Below are 16,033 nucleotides of genomic sequence, written 5' to 3'. Positions count from 1 at the left end.
TTGCTCAGTGATTATATCAAATCCAATATACGAGAATTTGTGAAAACAATAGTTGTCTTAGTTAACAGGGCAAAAAACAACGCATTGTGCATAAACTCAGGTTCATAAGCACAGAGGGCCTGATTACGAGTTTGTAGGTAAGCGAACCGCAGATGAAATTGTGTCGGAAACGCCCGCCGCACAGTTGCCGTATTACAATGTTGGCGGTTTGCTGAACAAAAGACAACCGGAGCACCGCCGCTACCGCCAACCATTTGCCAGCTGCCTCAACGTCAGCAGGGGGAAAGCAGTTCTCAGAAGGAGGTACAGAGAAGTTCACCGCTGTCTGAATTACGAGTTGGCTTCCCGATGAGCTGAGCATGTTGGGAAGACTGCCTGCTTTGAGTCAGCGAAAACAAATGAATTGGGGTGCGCATCCACACATTTCCTTTTCTTTCCTTCAGTCTCACAGTTGAATCATTCATTCAGGTCCACACCTTCACAGCAGCATCTTGACCCCGAAGAAAAAGACCCTGTTGGCACCGTAATCCAGGTAAGTCCGTTTTGTTGTATTAACCCATTGACTGGACTGGGCACATATGGGCCAGACTCCAGCAATGGGAAAGTACTCGTAGTAGGTATTTTTTAACATGTCATGCATATGTGTACATTTAACACTTGTGCAGGTAAAATATACACACATGTATCGACACATATGACAAAATACACAGCGCCGTCAAAAACACCGCAGCTGGCCTAGAAGTGACATCGTAATACGACGGGCGAGAGACCGTTGCTCGCCGTAAGTAAGACAGCCGAAATCATAATCTGGCGCAAAGTCTAGGCAACAGGAATACAAAAAAATTGATTTATAAATAACTGTTGGCAGGCTATGAAGGGATGAGAGTGTTCCACAGCGGGATATAGCATTGGTAAGGACAAGTTACTTGGGAGTAACAGTTGTTCTACAGCATTGCTGTGTCATATTTGTGCATGTGTTTTAAATATCTTGTAATGTCCATCAAGGGTAGGCTAATATTTAGTATTCAATATCTTCTCAACACTGAACCACTAGGTGCTAGCAACAAATTTATGTCTCATCAGAGGCCATCTTACATAAAAGAAATATGATAGCAGACCAGCCTCTGTGGCATTTGATAAGTTTGCTAGTCAATGAGTGGGCCATTTTACATAAAAGAAATATGATAACAGAACAGCCTCTGTGGCATTTGATAAGTTTGCTAGTCAATGAATGGAAGGTGTCATTGCTGTAGTATACTGATAAAGGGCATTATTTTGTTTTATTTAATGATGTATTCATTTTATATGCACACATACATTATCTTCATAAACAATATAATGCTCATTCATTTTGCACAGATACAGTTATACCCATTAATGAGTTGGAATCCATGGTTGCATGTAACATATTATAGCACAGTAATTTTCCTGTGTTATTTCTGGGAAGAGGGGAGAAAAAGAAGCCCTTCTACTATCCACAGAGCACGTTTCTTGTAGCCTCCCCCCTTCTCAACCTCGCTTGCCACTCATATCCCCGCTAGTTAATTTCAGGGCGCATCTCTTTTCCGCTCACTGAAGTTCAAAATGTGCTCCATATTTTCTCAAACTTAAAAGGGCACCTTTTATTTTTGTACACAGCTTTCTCCGCTCCCATACACAGGTCCATACCTAAGTAACATCTTTCTCGGGTAAGGTATTTTGTGCTTCCTTAGAGTCTTGCTATATCCCTGTTTGTTAAAAGAGCAGAGAGCCAGCTTTCTTTTAGGTATGTCTACCTCTTCAGTAAAACATAGTAGGACTTACTGTAGTCTTTATTGGCACCTCTATTACCAGCACTGATGTCAATGTGTCTCTGATATTTTTCCAGAATGTCTGTATCCCTGTGCAGTTCCACTGGGTGTGAATCTAGGTACCTGTCACATTTTATACACTTGACATCTACCGCTAGCCCATTTGTACAGTCTAATCTTATAATTGCATACAATATACAGGATTTAAATTGGATATGTGTGCAAAAATGGGTAAATGGTTGAGGGGGGTGAAACCCTACGCAAGCAGCAACCACAATCCTTGTCAGGGTGATGCACAAGCAGACCCTAAATTAACTTGTCCTATATCCTCAGGTCGCTTGGCACAGAGCAATCAGGATTAACTTAGAGGCAATGTGTAAAGTATTTATGCAGCACTTCAAGCAGTAATAAAATGAAACACAACACAATAAAATTCTCACATCACTTTAGAAAAATAGAACAAAGCAACAACAATCGAATCAGTAGAACTGGAGATATGGAATTTTAAAGATTTAAGAGACAATTGCACCAATAAGCACAAAGCTCAAACTGTGAATAAGTGGCCGTACCGAACAGGGACATACTCACAAGCTCAGGCAGACCACAATGTGGTGCAGGCTGACTGCAGGTGGCAGAGTGCAGGTGCTGGGTTCAAGATTGCTGGAGCCTTCTGTCCCTGAGCCTCCAGTCAGGTGGCAAGCCAACTAGCTCTTTGAGTCACTTTAGGGTCCTGGGCTCAACCGATGCAGGTCTACTCCTTTTCATCTAGGCAAGAGGGCAGCAGGTCAGAACAGCAGGGCAGCAGTCCTTCAGAGCAGCGGCCCAGCAGTGTGGAAGTGTTTTCAGCAGCATAGCAGTCCTTCTTCCTGGCAGAGTATCCACAGGTCCAGAACACTGAAGAGAGGGTGTCTGGAGTCCAATATTTATACCTGGGCCTTCTTTTGAAGTGTTATGAGCTTCTGGAGGTTTCCCCCTTGAAGTCCAAAGGCATCCTGCCTTCCCTGTCCTGGCTCCAGACTAACTGTAGGGGGTAGGGAACCCTTTGTGTGGAGGCAGGACACAGCCTATTCAAATGTAAGTAGTGCTGTGCCTAGCTCAGCCGTCCCATCCTGCTGGTGTTGGGCCATCCAGGCACACCTAAGCTCTCTATTGTGTGTGGCTGTCTAGGAGGAATACACAAAGCCCAACTGTCAGCTACATCCAGTCATGTGACCCAGAGACTGTCCGCAAGCACTAAATGGCTAAGGCAGGAAAATGCCAACTTTCTTAAAGTACAAGAAAGTATCTAGTTGCTTGAATTCTCTAAGGAGTTACACAAATGATGAGCTGATGTCATAAATCCACAAGCTCGTGTGATTTATTCCAATTTTCTTTTAACTTTTTTAGAAAAATGCTGAGTACCTTTTTATCATGTCATTATAAAGGACAACGAAAAATTCAGACAATTTGCTGACAAAAATATTTCACAAGTGTACATAAAACATCAACTAGTGGTACAAAAATACATGAATTATACAAATTTGAATGCACAACATAGAACACCAGTCCTTGACTGAAAAGTAACAATCACACTTGGGTGGAGAATGGACAAAATATACAAACATTGAATGTGTAATGTCTCCTGCCTGTGTGTACAGCTCTGGGACCTATGATTCTTAGTGTTATCAAAAGGAGAGCAATTAATTATGAGCTTTCTCCTTGAGCACTCTGAATGTGTCTTGTCCCAGATGCTGCGGTCAACACGTTTCCAACCCCGCAACCACTATGGGGTTTTCATCAGCACCTTGACATGGTGGTGTCTGTTCAAAAGGAACGAAAAAACGGGGTGTGTAATACTGACACCTAACAAACAAATTATAATTTTTCCACTGCTTAGCCTAAATTTAGTCCTAATGTACCTCATTTAGGCTGTAGTCCTCCTTAGTAGGTTGGCTTTGAAATAAGGGTAGTAGTTGTATCCTGCCAAAAGAAATTGTAAATGTTGTTTGTTTGAGCTCATTGTAACACGTAAAGCTTAACCCCTTCAGTGCCACGCCCTTTCCCCCTCCTGTGCCGGGCGTTGCACTAGTGGGTGGGGTTCATGACGAGATAGTCTCGTCATGGGCACAGCGCAACCGTGCTCCATGACGAGACTATCTCATCATGGGCACTGAAGAGGTTAAATATTTTACACGGGGAGACTAGGAAACTTGCCTGGATCATGAAACGATACTAATTTAATTGTAGGCAAATAGTTTGTTTTTCTGTTTCGAAATCTGAAAAGTATTAAAATACCTGTGTAGTGGTCTGCTCCTTATGCTTAGTCTGTTAGAATGCTCACGCCAGGATGTTGTGACCGAGAGCATTCTACTTGAGAATATAGAATTCTTTTACGAAATATGAGTTCAGTTGCTGCCTGACTATTGCCTCTGCCGGCTTATGCACAGCACCTGTGTTTAAATAAAGCTTTACTTCTACCAACCCTCTTTGCCACACGTTCAACTTACTACAAAACTGATGGCGACGATCTTCAGGTGTCTGCTGACCCCACAGCTTTCAACGTTGATCTAACCTCAACCAAAGATGACACGTGAAGGAAGTCTGGTGAGGAAAGTCTTTTGGCTGAGCAGGACTGCGAGGTACTGTTAATTCCAATTTTCTAAAAGCAGCTCCGGCATAGCAAGGGATTGAATGAGTGACACGCTTGTGAGGCATTGCACACAGCTTGGTCAGTGCAGTCTGTGTGCTAGTTGTTTTGAGAACGCAAGCGTAAGCGCCATTTTGGAAGTGACCTTTCGCATACGAGAAGGCTTTGACTACGTGTGGTCGTTTTTTAATCTAGTAAAATGCATGACGTATAACGTGGCAGCCATTTTAGAGGTGGCAGACGTATTGAAGAATCACATTTGACCACGCAAGAGGTAACAGCCATTTTGAAGGTGGCACAAAGATACACTTTCAAGAAACTTTATTGTTCTTCATTAACAAAGTTGCACCGCAAGTAGGAGTCTGGAATCACCGTATCTATCTTGCTTTCAGTCAGGCGCATGGCAAATACAGTGACACACACTTTTTGCTTCTAGTTAAAAAAATCCAGGCATTTTTCTTTTTGTCGGTGACACGCACACCCAAAGTGCCTGTCAAAAAAAAAAACACAGCCCATATATCTATACGCTCGCATACTCGGCGTGTCAACACAACCATTTTTCAGCACATTCTTCTCTACGTCGGTGGCACGTACACCAGGCGTGTCAGTCAGCTATTCACATCGGTGGCACGTACACCTGGCGTGTCATTAAGGTTTTCACACCTCAGTCTGTCGTTCGCATCGGAGACACGCACACCTGGCGTGTCAAAGGATCGTGTTGTTCCAGTTGTGAACGAAAAAACACATATGTTCTATCATCTCAGTGCCATGCACATCTGATGCATTCTTCTTATTTACTGAGAACACGTGTTTCGATCTGCAGTGATACGCACACCAAGCGTGTCGACTAGGTATTTTTTTTTTCAATTTTTTTTTTTGTAATTTTCCTACGGGTGTATACATCTTGAATTAAATTTGCATTGCCCTGTTCTTGGCACACGATATATGGTTGTTGGCTGTGCACTTTGAATTATCTTCTGTTAAAGTAATAAGTTCTTTGCATACTGTTTATTTTTAACATTGGAAGTTGTCAGTCTTATTTACAGTATCTAGTTTTTTTGCTTCAACAAGAATGCAATCTCTATCTCCGCCTCCACCTTTTCTTGAACTACTTTATAATCCGCCAATCTCATGGAAAAATTGGTACAATGCTTTTGTAACCTATCTTGGCGCCATTGGTGCATCATGCTACAGGGCTGAAAGGAAAAAGTGTCTTCTTCATTCTTTGGGTTTTGAATTTGTAGAGGCTGTCAATAAATTTGAATTACGCTTTGAGGTTCAACCCAGCCTAGTAGTTATCAGGCACAAGTTTTTCAAACGTGAACAAAGACATTGGGAGGACGTCGATACCTTCATCTCTGTGTTGCCGAAGTTGAGTGCAGACTGTCAATTTGAAGCTTCTACAGAGCAATTTATAAGAAACCAGTACATTTGTAAATGTTCTGACAAGAACATTCAGCAAAAATTGCTATCTTCTGTCAAGGAATTGGATGAAAAGGTCGCAAAAAATGAAACTGTGACTGTGGCTTATACAAGGGATATTAAGAACAGTGTAGCTCCAAGTGAGGATAACAAATTTCTCAAACAAACAAATGTTTGTTCTCATTGTGGTAATCTTTCACATTTCAAGTCCGGGCGACCTTGTCCCGCAAAAAATGTTGTTTGCAGAGTGTGTGGGAAATTAGGACATTTCCCAAAAGTTTGCCTAAGTGGAAAGTGTGGAGGTTCTTCCATTACTGATGTAAAGCAAGTCTCTTCTCCTGTGGCGAAAGTCTTTGTGGCAGAGGGATATGGCGAAAATTACAGTAGCATACAGGATGACCTGATGGATATGGCTGTTGTCGTTGGCGATATGCACGTCACCGAACGGGACATCTCCGAGTGTGTGGACCCTTATGTGGATATTGACTTTAGAGGGAAGAGTGTGTGTTTATTAGTCGACTCAGGAGCAAGAATAACAATGATAACCCAGGAATTATTTGGTGAGGTTTGGGGCACTCGTTCTTTGAAGTCACCAGATAGGTCCCCTGTTTCATACGAAGGGAGGAGAATCGAATTGGCTGGTTATTTTGAAGATATCCCAGAGTTCAGAGGTAGAAGAATACATGGCAAGGTGTATGTGGCGATCAAAGGCTTGTCCATCTTTGGATGGTTTCACCAGGGCTTGTTCAAAATGGTGCTTCGACCTGATGCTCAGACCTGGTCTTGTCAAAGCCATTGGTGACTCTCCGGCTCCCAAGGACAAGGTTGGTCTCAAATCATTTGTCGGACTCTGTGAGTTCTACACTCGGTTTGTGCCAGACTATGCAGTGAGAGTTCAGTCACTCACTAACATGCTCAAGAAGAATGTTTCTTTTGTTTGGGATGACCGTTGTCAGGAAGTGTTTGATTGGATCATGGCTCAATTGGTTTGTCCCAAGGTTCTCAGACCTTTTGATCCCAACGCAATGTGCACCATAACCGTTAGCGCCAGTGGGCTCGGGCTGGGTGCCATTTTCACCCAGTGTGTCAATGGGACACAGCACACATTGGGCTATGCCACTAGGGTTTTGCGGGGTACCAAACTACATTTTGCTGTGATCGAGAGAGAGCTCTTAGCGTGCTGGTGGGCAGGCAGGAAGTTCAATCCCTACATATGGCGCAGGCATTTCCAATTACGCACTGATTATTTCATATTAAGGTAAGCTTCTTTTCGTAATAGCAAATTTTCCAGGTTACCCCAGACCTGGAAAATTTGCTATTACGAAAATAGGCTTACCTTATTATGAAATTTGACACAGTCTTAAAAGGGTTAAATGAGATGTCCGAGTTCACTAGAATATAGATATACACACAAGCCTCAAGCTGCGCACAAGCCATTACACATGCAGGGACTCAATTGCCCAGAATGCACCTGGCCACATTTATGCTCTCCCATTCAAAGAGTCCATGCCAGTGCTTACTTTCAACGCTGAAAAGCATATACCATTTGGTTTCTCAAACAGGAACTGACCACAGCTTCATTTGTTTGAATCGGCATTAGCTTCAGAAACCAGGCAAGTGAGAAGGTTCCCCTTTTCAAGCAGCTGACAGTAGCGCACAGTAACAACCAGACCTTTGCCCCATTAACAATTGTTTGCGTAACTAATTATACCCATTTTTTAAACAAGACTGCACATTTGTTCAAAAGAACTTTGCGGGGGATTCAGCCGCGTTTTTGCTTTATTCTTCCTTGTTGAACAAACTAACACTATTGTGTTATGATGGTTTAAACCAAAAGATTGGTACCCGATTTAAAAACGGGTCTGTTCTCATCAGCTTTCCGCAATGCGTAGCAATAACTAGAACATTGCCTCATTAATAATTGCTTGCGTAACTCATCATACCCAACTTTGAAATGGGTCAGCGGATTGGGTCAAAAGAACCTTGCGGTAGATTTAGCTGCGCTTAGATAATGCTCTATCCCCCCCTGGTGTGCACTAAAAGATTCGTACCCGATTTCAGAACAGGTCTGTGTTCATTAGCTTACAGGAACGACGCATCAATTTCACCCGCGCTGCTCTGGCATTTATTCTTTTCAAACAATTCCTGTTTGCGCGTCAGTAGAAACATGTTCAAGTGACTGATAAATCCCATGTCTCTTGCATATCGCACCCAAGTCTAAGATTATTTCACTGTAACTTAAGAAAGGCACCATTTTTTTACACAAAGGTGGCAGTCCTTCGTTCAGACTGTTTTGTAAGCACATCATTTCAACAACAGGCATTTTAATACTTTTCAGATTTCGAAACAGAAAAACAAACAATTTGGTTACAATTAAATCAGCATCGTCACACGATCCAGGCAAGTTCCGTAGTCTCCCCTTGTAAAATATTTAAGCTTTACATGTTACAATGAGCTCAAGGAAACAACATTTACAATTTCTTTTGGCAGGATACAACTACTACCCTTATTTCAAATCTAACCTACGAAGTAGGACTACAGCCTAAAGGAGGTACTTTTGGAGTAAATTTAGGCTAAGCAGTGGAGCATTTATAATTTGTTTGTTAGGTGTCAGTAATACACATCCCGTTTTTTCGTTCCTTTTGAACATACACCACCATGTCCAGGTGCTGATGAAAACCCCCTTGTGGTTGCGGGGCTGGAAACGCGTTGACCGCAGCATCTGGGACAAGACATCTTCAGAGTGCTCAGGGAGAAAGCTCACAATTAATTGCTCTCCTTTTGATAACACTGAGGGGCCCATTAGGATGGCGGTCGGAAAACCACCCCGACCACCATGGTAGCGGAAATCAACCACCTGCCAGTCCCGTGGAAAAAACGGCTGTACAATTAGGATCAACCTCCCAAAAAATCAGAACGCGGCGGAACGAGGCAATGAAAAAGCGCCCGTAGCAGATGGAGAAGGCTAAAATCTGTCCGCGGCTGTAAGATTTGTGGCGGAAAATCCCCAAACCACCGCCATGACAGCGGAGACACCACACTGCAAATTAGGATATCCCCGATGTGACCGCAGTACGTTCCGCTGTTTGCGACCGCCGCATTCAGTGAAGAATGGGAGAACCTGGCGTAAGAGCTGTAGCATAGCCACCGCTGCGGACGCTCTGTGACAAATATGGCGGTCGACAGAAAAAACTCACCACAAGGCCACAAAGTGCACACAGTAAACTAGCCATGCCCCAAAAACACATAACACACCCCAATGACACAACCACATGGCAACTACAAAAATACAAATCCCAGGACAACCCAAACAACACACCTGACAGCAATACCCCATTTGAACACGCCCACATAGCTAAGTATAAAACCAGCCCCTTCCCTGACCAGAATCCTGTGCAATACTCCACAACTGAAGGGACCAGCATCACACCACACACAGCACCACCACCACTTCCACACCTGCACCTCTAACCCCTCTGCACATCACACACCATACACATCACCACCACCCCACCACTTACCCCCAAGCACCTCTAACTCCTTTGCACATCACACACCATGGCAACAAAGAAAATGTCCAAATTCACAGACAGTGAGTTGACAGTCATGGTAGATGAGATAATCAGAGTAGAACCACAAGTGTTTTGTATCCTGGTCCAACAGACACCAGTAGCCACAAGAGCACAAATGTGGGCAAGGATAGTCGATAAGGTCAATGCACCCCGCAAACAAAAAAGGAAATCATGAAGCGGTGGCATGACTTGAAGAGGGCTGTGAAAGAAAAGAGGAACAAGAACCGTGAGCTGGCTCAGAGGACTGGCGGTGGCCTTTCCATTGCACCCAAAACATTCACTGCGTGGGTGGAGAAGGTGCTTGCCATATTGCATCCAGAGAGTCTCAGAGGAATAGCTGGGGGCATTGCAGGCCGTTAAGTACAAACAAATGTAGACCATTACACAGCTATGTACTTTCCAGTAGGCCTGGGTGGTAAATTCCGTTCCACTCACGAAATTTGCGGAATTTGGGTAATTTCGCGTTCTGCGGAGAACGCGGAATTGCCCAAAATTCTGCATTCCGTGGCTTCCGGGAATGTGTTGCTTGTTCGCGTTCTCAAAATGCGTGTTCGCAAGATATTTCGCCCCAAGCACGCAAACAGCGTTCGCGAACAGGAAAAAAGCATCGCAAGCAAGCAATTCCACGTGTTCGTGGAATTGCTGCGTGCTCGTGGAGATTTTTTACCGTTTTGCGGAGTTTTGCAAATTCCGCCCACCCCTACTGTCCAGCACAACTACAAAGCTATATCTCAGAGGCCCAAGTATATCTATATGCACCACAATATCCGACGCATGTCCCACAGATGTAACATTCACTCCATCTGAATCACCCCAACGATAGCCAACATTTACAGGGTAGTATGTGTCCAGGCAAACAGCACTACAACTCCCACCATGCCCCCTGTCCCACCCCTGAGCAGGATGTAGCACTCCACACCAACCCAGAAGGAGTTGGCAGCCATTGTAAGGTTCACCCTCACCTAACAGGTAGGTAGCCATCTTCCCAGGGAGGGTTATTTGAGGGTGGGAGGCCTGCACAACAACTCCCACCAGACATCCTGTTCCACACCTGAGCAGGCATGGAGCACTCCACACCCACCCAGAAGCGGTTGGCAGCCATTGCAAGGTTCAACCTCTCCTAACAGGTAGGTAGCCATCTTCCCTGGGAGGGCTGTTTGGGGGTGGGAGGCCTGCACAACGACTCCCACCAGGCACCCTTGTTCCAAAGCTCAGTAGAATGGAGCACTCCCCCCGAGGCATGTGGCAGAGATTTCATTGCTCACATCAAAATAACAGGTAGGTAGCCATCTTAACAGGGAAGGGGGTTTGCTCACATCAAACTTACAGGTATCCCATTCACCCAACAGATAGGTAGCCATCTTCCTGGGAGGGCTATTTGGGGGTGGGAGGCCTGCACAACAACTCCCACCAGGCACCCTGTCCCACACCTGAGCAGGATGGAGCCCTCCCCCCAGAAGCAGTTGGAAGCCATTGTATCACTACAAACAAACTTACAGGTAGGTAGGTAGCCATCTTCCCAGGGAGGGCTGTTTAGGGGTGGGAAGACTGCAGTACTACTCCCACCATGCCCCCTTGATCCCCAGCTCATCAAGATGGAGAACTTCCTCCCACCCAGATGCACGTGTTAGTCATTGCACTGTCCGATTCAAACTAACAGGAAGACAGACATATTATGCTTTTTGTCCCACCCCTGAGCAGGATGGAAGCCTCTGCCACACACACACACACACACAGATGTGTCACAAATCCAAGCCAAATGTGAAAACATAACAGGTAAGTAGCCAGTACATGCACCCAGCCATTCCTCTCAAAAAGCATGGTGCCATATGACAACACCAGCCCTCTCATCGCACAAAAATACTCACAGATCCTATTGCCACTCACAGTGTGAAGACAGCTAAGCAAATGAAAATGTCACAGCAACCAAAGTGTGACACACCAATTCACATGTAGAAGAAAGTCGGTGCCCAACATGCACAGCACTGAATGCCATGTGAAAGTGCCATGGGGCCCCAGAGCAGCAAGGACCATATGAAAACAAAGAAAGCATGGTTGGTGGTACAAATTCAGATATGCACATAACATGATAAAGGTATGCATGAGATGACAATGGCCAGTTCATGCTCAGATGTAACGTCTGCCAGGGCAGAGTAATCAACAAAGGGGCTTCACAGAAATTCTTTGCTGCATAGTCCCTAGATGGCAACATGTCCCTGTAATCACAAAATATGCATGTGGCACATAGTATGTTTTGACACCTCACACCATGGACAAGTAATGCATGTACCTCAACATCATGTCAGGAGGCGCAGTAGTGCGCATACAAACATGTGATGATTAGTCAACTGTGTGGTGTGCAAACAGTGAACAATACACAGCTAACACAAAACTTGCGGGGTGCACTACAATGACCATTTCCCATCTGACCCACAGGTGACCAAGAATTGACTGCAGAGGACAACACCAGCAACCTGCCGAGCCAGTCTCCCCAGAACATGGACTCTCGGATGTTGACTCCCGGGAATTCAGAGGACCAGGAGCTGGGAGCCAGCCCTTCTGGTGTGCCAGGTCGCAACAGGTCCCAGAACCCCATTGTGTTTCCTCCACATCTGAAGCAACACCAACCTCTCTGCAGAACCCTGCTGTTACAGCCTGTGCGTCCTCTACGCCCACCACCACCACCAGTGCTGCCTGCAACACCCTCCCTGTCCCAGAGGATGACCACCCCTCATCACCAACTGAGGAGGGCAGGGAGAGGATGCGGGGGCCCACAGTGGTGAGGCAACAGGTCCGTGGCAGCAGGGCAGGTGGGAGGGGCAGTGTTAGTCACAGACAACCAGACCCTGGGACCGAAGCCCTGGACAACCTAAACAGAGTCCTTGGGGCATATGAATGGGCACAGGGATGAACGGGCCGGTCAGAAGAAGATTCCCGCAAGCTCCTCCTGCTGATGAGGTCCATGGATAGTGGCGGTACTGAGGGACAGACCTGCGCCACAACCATCACCTCCACCTCCCTCTGGTGGGCCGCAGGATGACAGTTCAACATCCTACCCTGCGGCCACAGACAGGGGTGAGTCCACAGACCCTACTGTCCCTACAGCAGAGGCCCTCACTTCCAAGCAACGAAGGGGCTGTCCCAAGATATCCCTGGGAGTATTCCATGGCAAAGTACCTGCCAAATGTCAGTCACGGAGCCAGCCATGACGGCAACTCTCTTCACTACTGTATTGAATTTTTTGACTGTCCTTCCCCACACTGCCTTGTAAATGGTATATGTCTGTTGGACTGGATCACCACATCAATGTGGTGACTACTCGATTTTCTCATTTACCATAACTGTCAACTCACTGCTTCACTAATCACCTCAATGTAAATGTTTACCCCCTCACATGTCACCATTGTAAATAAATACTCCTTACACACATGTTGTTGTTTCTGCTCCTTGTTTATTCCAGGATGTGCAGTCTTCACCATGATTACAATGTGCCAGGAGTATGGAATGTATGCAGGCAAGGAGAGTCTGAAGGGACCTAGGAAAATACAACAGAACAATATTCACTAGTCTGGGTGTGGCATCACAGACATCACACAACACTTACCATCAAGCTAATCCATCATGCACACATCACAATGAGCAGCAGTGCCAACATACACATCCTGTAGATGTTCCAAACTACCCTGTCCCAGAAACATTGTTAGCCACCACTGAGTCAACAGCCGGCTGCAGTCACAAAGCTCACATACACCTTGACAACAACAGCAACATCATCAGACAATGGGTCAGTTGTACATCGTCACTCACCTTCAAGTGAAGTAGCGGTTGATGAGCTGTTGACGCAGGTTCACACCTCCCTGCCTTGGCTGCTCATCAGCATCCAGGATCAGGGGGAATCTCCTTGCGAATGGCCAGGTTGTGGAGCATGCGGCATGCCACTACAATCTGACACATCTTCCTGGGCGAGTACATCAGTGCACCTCCGGTCTTGTCCAGGCAGCGACATCGTGACTTCAGGAGACCAAAAGTACGCTCCACCACACAACGTGTCCTACAATGGGCATCATTGTAGCGGACTTCAGCTGGTGTCCTGGGATTCCGCAGTGGGATCAGCAACCAGGGACGGTTGGGATATGCAGAGTCACCTAGGTGTGAGAAACACAGAGAAACCTTGTAATGTTACTGTGGCAGAGGACAGCATGTCACACACACAGCACGCTATTTGACTATGCATACTCACCCACAATCCATGCACGCTCAGGAAGCAGATTAGCCATCAGCTGTGGTACGCATTATGTATAAGTCATGGGCTGAGCCTGAAAATTTGGCACACACGTTTGAGATGATCATATCCATCAGGCACACCACTTGCACATTTATGGAGTGGAAATGTTTACGACTCCTGAAGATGTGCTCACATGCCTGTGGTGGAACAAGCCCAACATGGGTGAAATCAATGGCGCCAACAACATGGGGGATGTGTCCAAGGGCATAAAAATCTCCCTTCACATCTGACAATTCACACCCTCTGGGGAAATGGATATATCTGTCCTTGTAGATCATCATAGCAGACAGGACATAACGCAGCACCATGCTGAACATAGGTTGCAACATCCCACCTGCGCTGGACACTGTGTGCTGGAATGATCCAGTGGCAAAAAAATGCAGGACCGCCATCACCTTAGACGTTGGGGTGAAAGCAGTTGGATATTTTCTGCGAGGTTGCAGGTGGGACTCCAATATAGCACATATGTTTTATAGGGTGGCTGTATCCAGACAGAATTTCCGGATGACCTCCTCATACTCCATGTCTGCCAGCACTGTGCAGGGACGATGCAGATTTGGTCTCCTCCTAGTTGAGATGAAAGTGGACACATGTCAATGCAATACACCATGAGATGTGTACAACATCTTACGTTTTGACGGACACAACAGCAAAAATGACTGTCATCACATTTGAGTTACAGACCAGCCTACATGTAGGGACATCTTCAGCTACACTACTCGTACACTTGTTGTCTTTCACACAGCAAGTACCTCCGAAACAACATCTGACTATGAGAATGCACAAAGGTATATGGCCACATTTAGCATGAGCAGGCCTAAGAGTATTTCATACAGCATATGTGTGAAACTGCAACACTACTCATACCTAAATCACATACACAAACATGGCATGTGTAGTCAGCAGTGGGGTAAATGTTACATTAGCATTGTGTGCACAATGATGTGCCATTAATCATGTGCCCACTGTGCACTGGTGATAACTGCCCATTGGCCATTGACACAGCATGATGTGTACATAGGTGCTGTCAAAGTGCTCCGTAACCAAAATTACGGTCACTCATATCAATGTATGGCACCCAAATCGCAGTAGCTACCGCCTGGCCCCAGCTGTGTGTCACCACCAATGCCCAAAACACAATTGCGGTAGTGATAGGCATATGAGTATTGCCAAATGGCGGTTGGCATGCTCCGCCACCCAAATCACGGTCAGTCATAGCAATATATGGCACCCAAATCACGGTACCTTCCGCCTGGCCCCAGTGGTGTGTCACAGCCATGGCCCATGCCCTCATAGCCAATGGGTACCGCAATCGCGGTAGACTAATGCAATTTTGAAAATTTGCAGTAGGCGTGCTCCGCCACCGCGGGGCCAGTCATTGGATGCAATTGAAAGATGCACCACCGTGGTAGCGACCGCCTGGCCCATGCGGTGTGTCACCACCATGGACCATGCCCTTACAGCCAATGGGAAACGCAATTGCGGTAGCCTAATGCAATTTTGAAACTCGCGGTAGGCATGCTCCGGCACCGCAGAGCCAGTCATTGGATGCATTTGAAAAAGGCTGACCTGGAATACCAATTGCAGCAGCTTAGAACTACTGAAACAAGTCCAGGGGGCTATATATGTGTGGGGAAGAGCCTCACGTTTCCACAGCTCACAGAGCCTGCTGCATGCCACCCCTCAACACCAACTGCTGCTGTCTCCAGGGACTGCTGCCTGCCACCCCTCAACACCAACTGCTGCTGCTGCTGTCTTCAGGGACTACTGCCTGCCACCCCTCAACACCAACTGCTGCTGCTGCTGTCTCCTGGCCACAGTGATGGTGAGTACTGAGAAGATCCGGGCCAGTCCCTTCACCACCGAGGAGCAGGAGGTCCTGGTGGACGAGGTGCTTACACAGTATCCAAGGCTATATGGTGCCTAAATGTTGTGGTAAGTCTTCAACAGTGTGAGTGAGAGTGCAGGGGGGGGGGCACACATGAAGTTGAGCTGCTGCAGTATGTGCCTGAGAGTGTGGGGTTTTGTCGTGCACTGCCTAGCATAATTTCTCCAGGGGAAAGGGGTGTGTAGCTTTTTCACACGTTTCCCTGCCTACACATCAAGATTTGAGGGACATGTATTGTCTTGTCAGCCATACAGTGACGCAGTAAGTAGGTAATGCAGGAGTCAGGACAGTAATTGCTTGTGTGAATGACTGTGTGCATCCCTGATGTCCTTCTCAGTGTGAGCCCACCTGGCCTGCACACTCACCGCCCAATCTGACAAGGATACATCACTGAATGTACAGAGTGTTACATGTGTGTATTTTTTTTAGGACTCTCCATCAATAAGCCAT

General features: G+C 46.1%; 1 protein-coding gene across 2 annotated transcripts in view; it reads right to left on the bottom strand.

The window, feature by feature from the left end:
* The window catches only part of LOC146810887 (uncharacterized), an 898,367-nt gene that overhangs the window by 115,429 nt on the left and 766,905 nt on the right, over nt 1–16,033 (bottom strand). The window lies entirely within an intron of this gene.

Source organism: Triturus cristatus, chromosome 7 (assembly GCF_964204655.1).
Source record: "Triturus cristatus chromosome 7, aTriCri1.1, whole genome shotgun sequence".
NCBI lineage: Eukaryota > Metazoa > Chordata > Amphibia > Caudata > Salamandridae > Triturus > Triturus cristatus.
The sequence above is the reverse complement of the archived record's forward strand: the minus strand, read 5'-3'. Positions and strand labels throughout refer to the sequence as shown.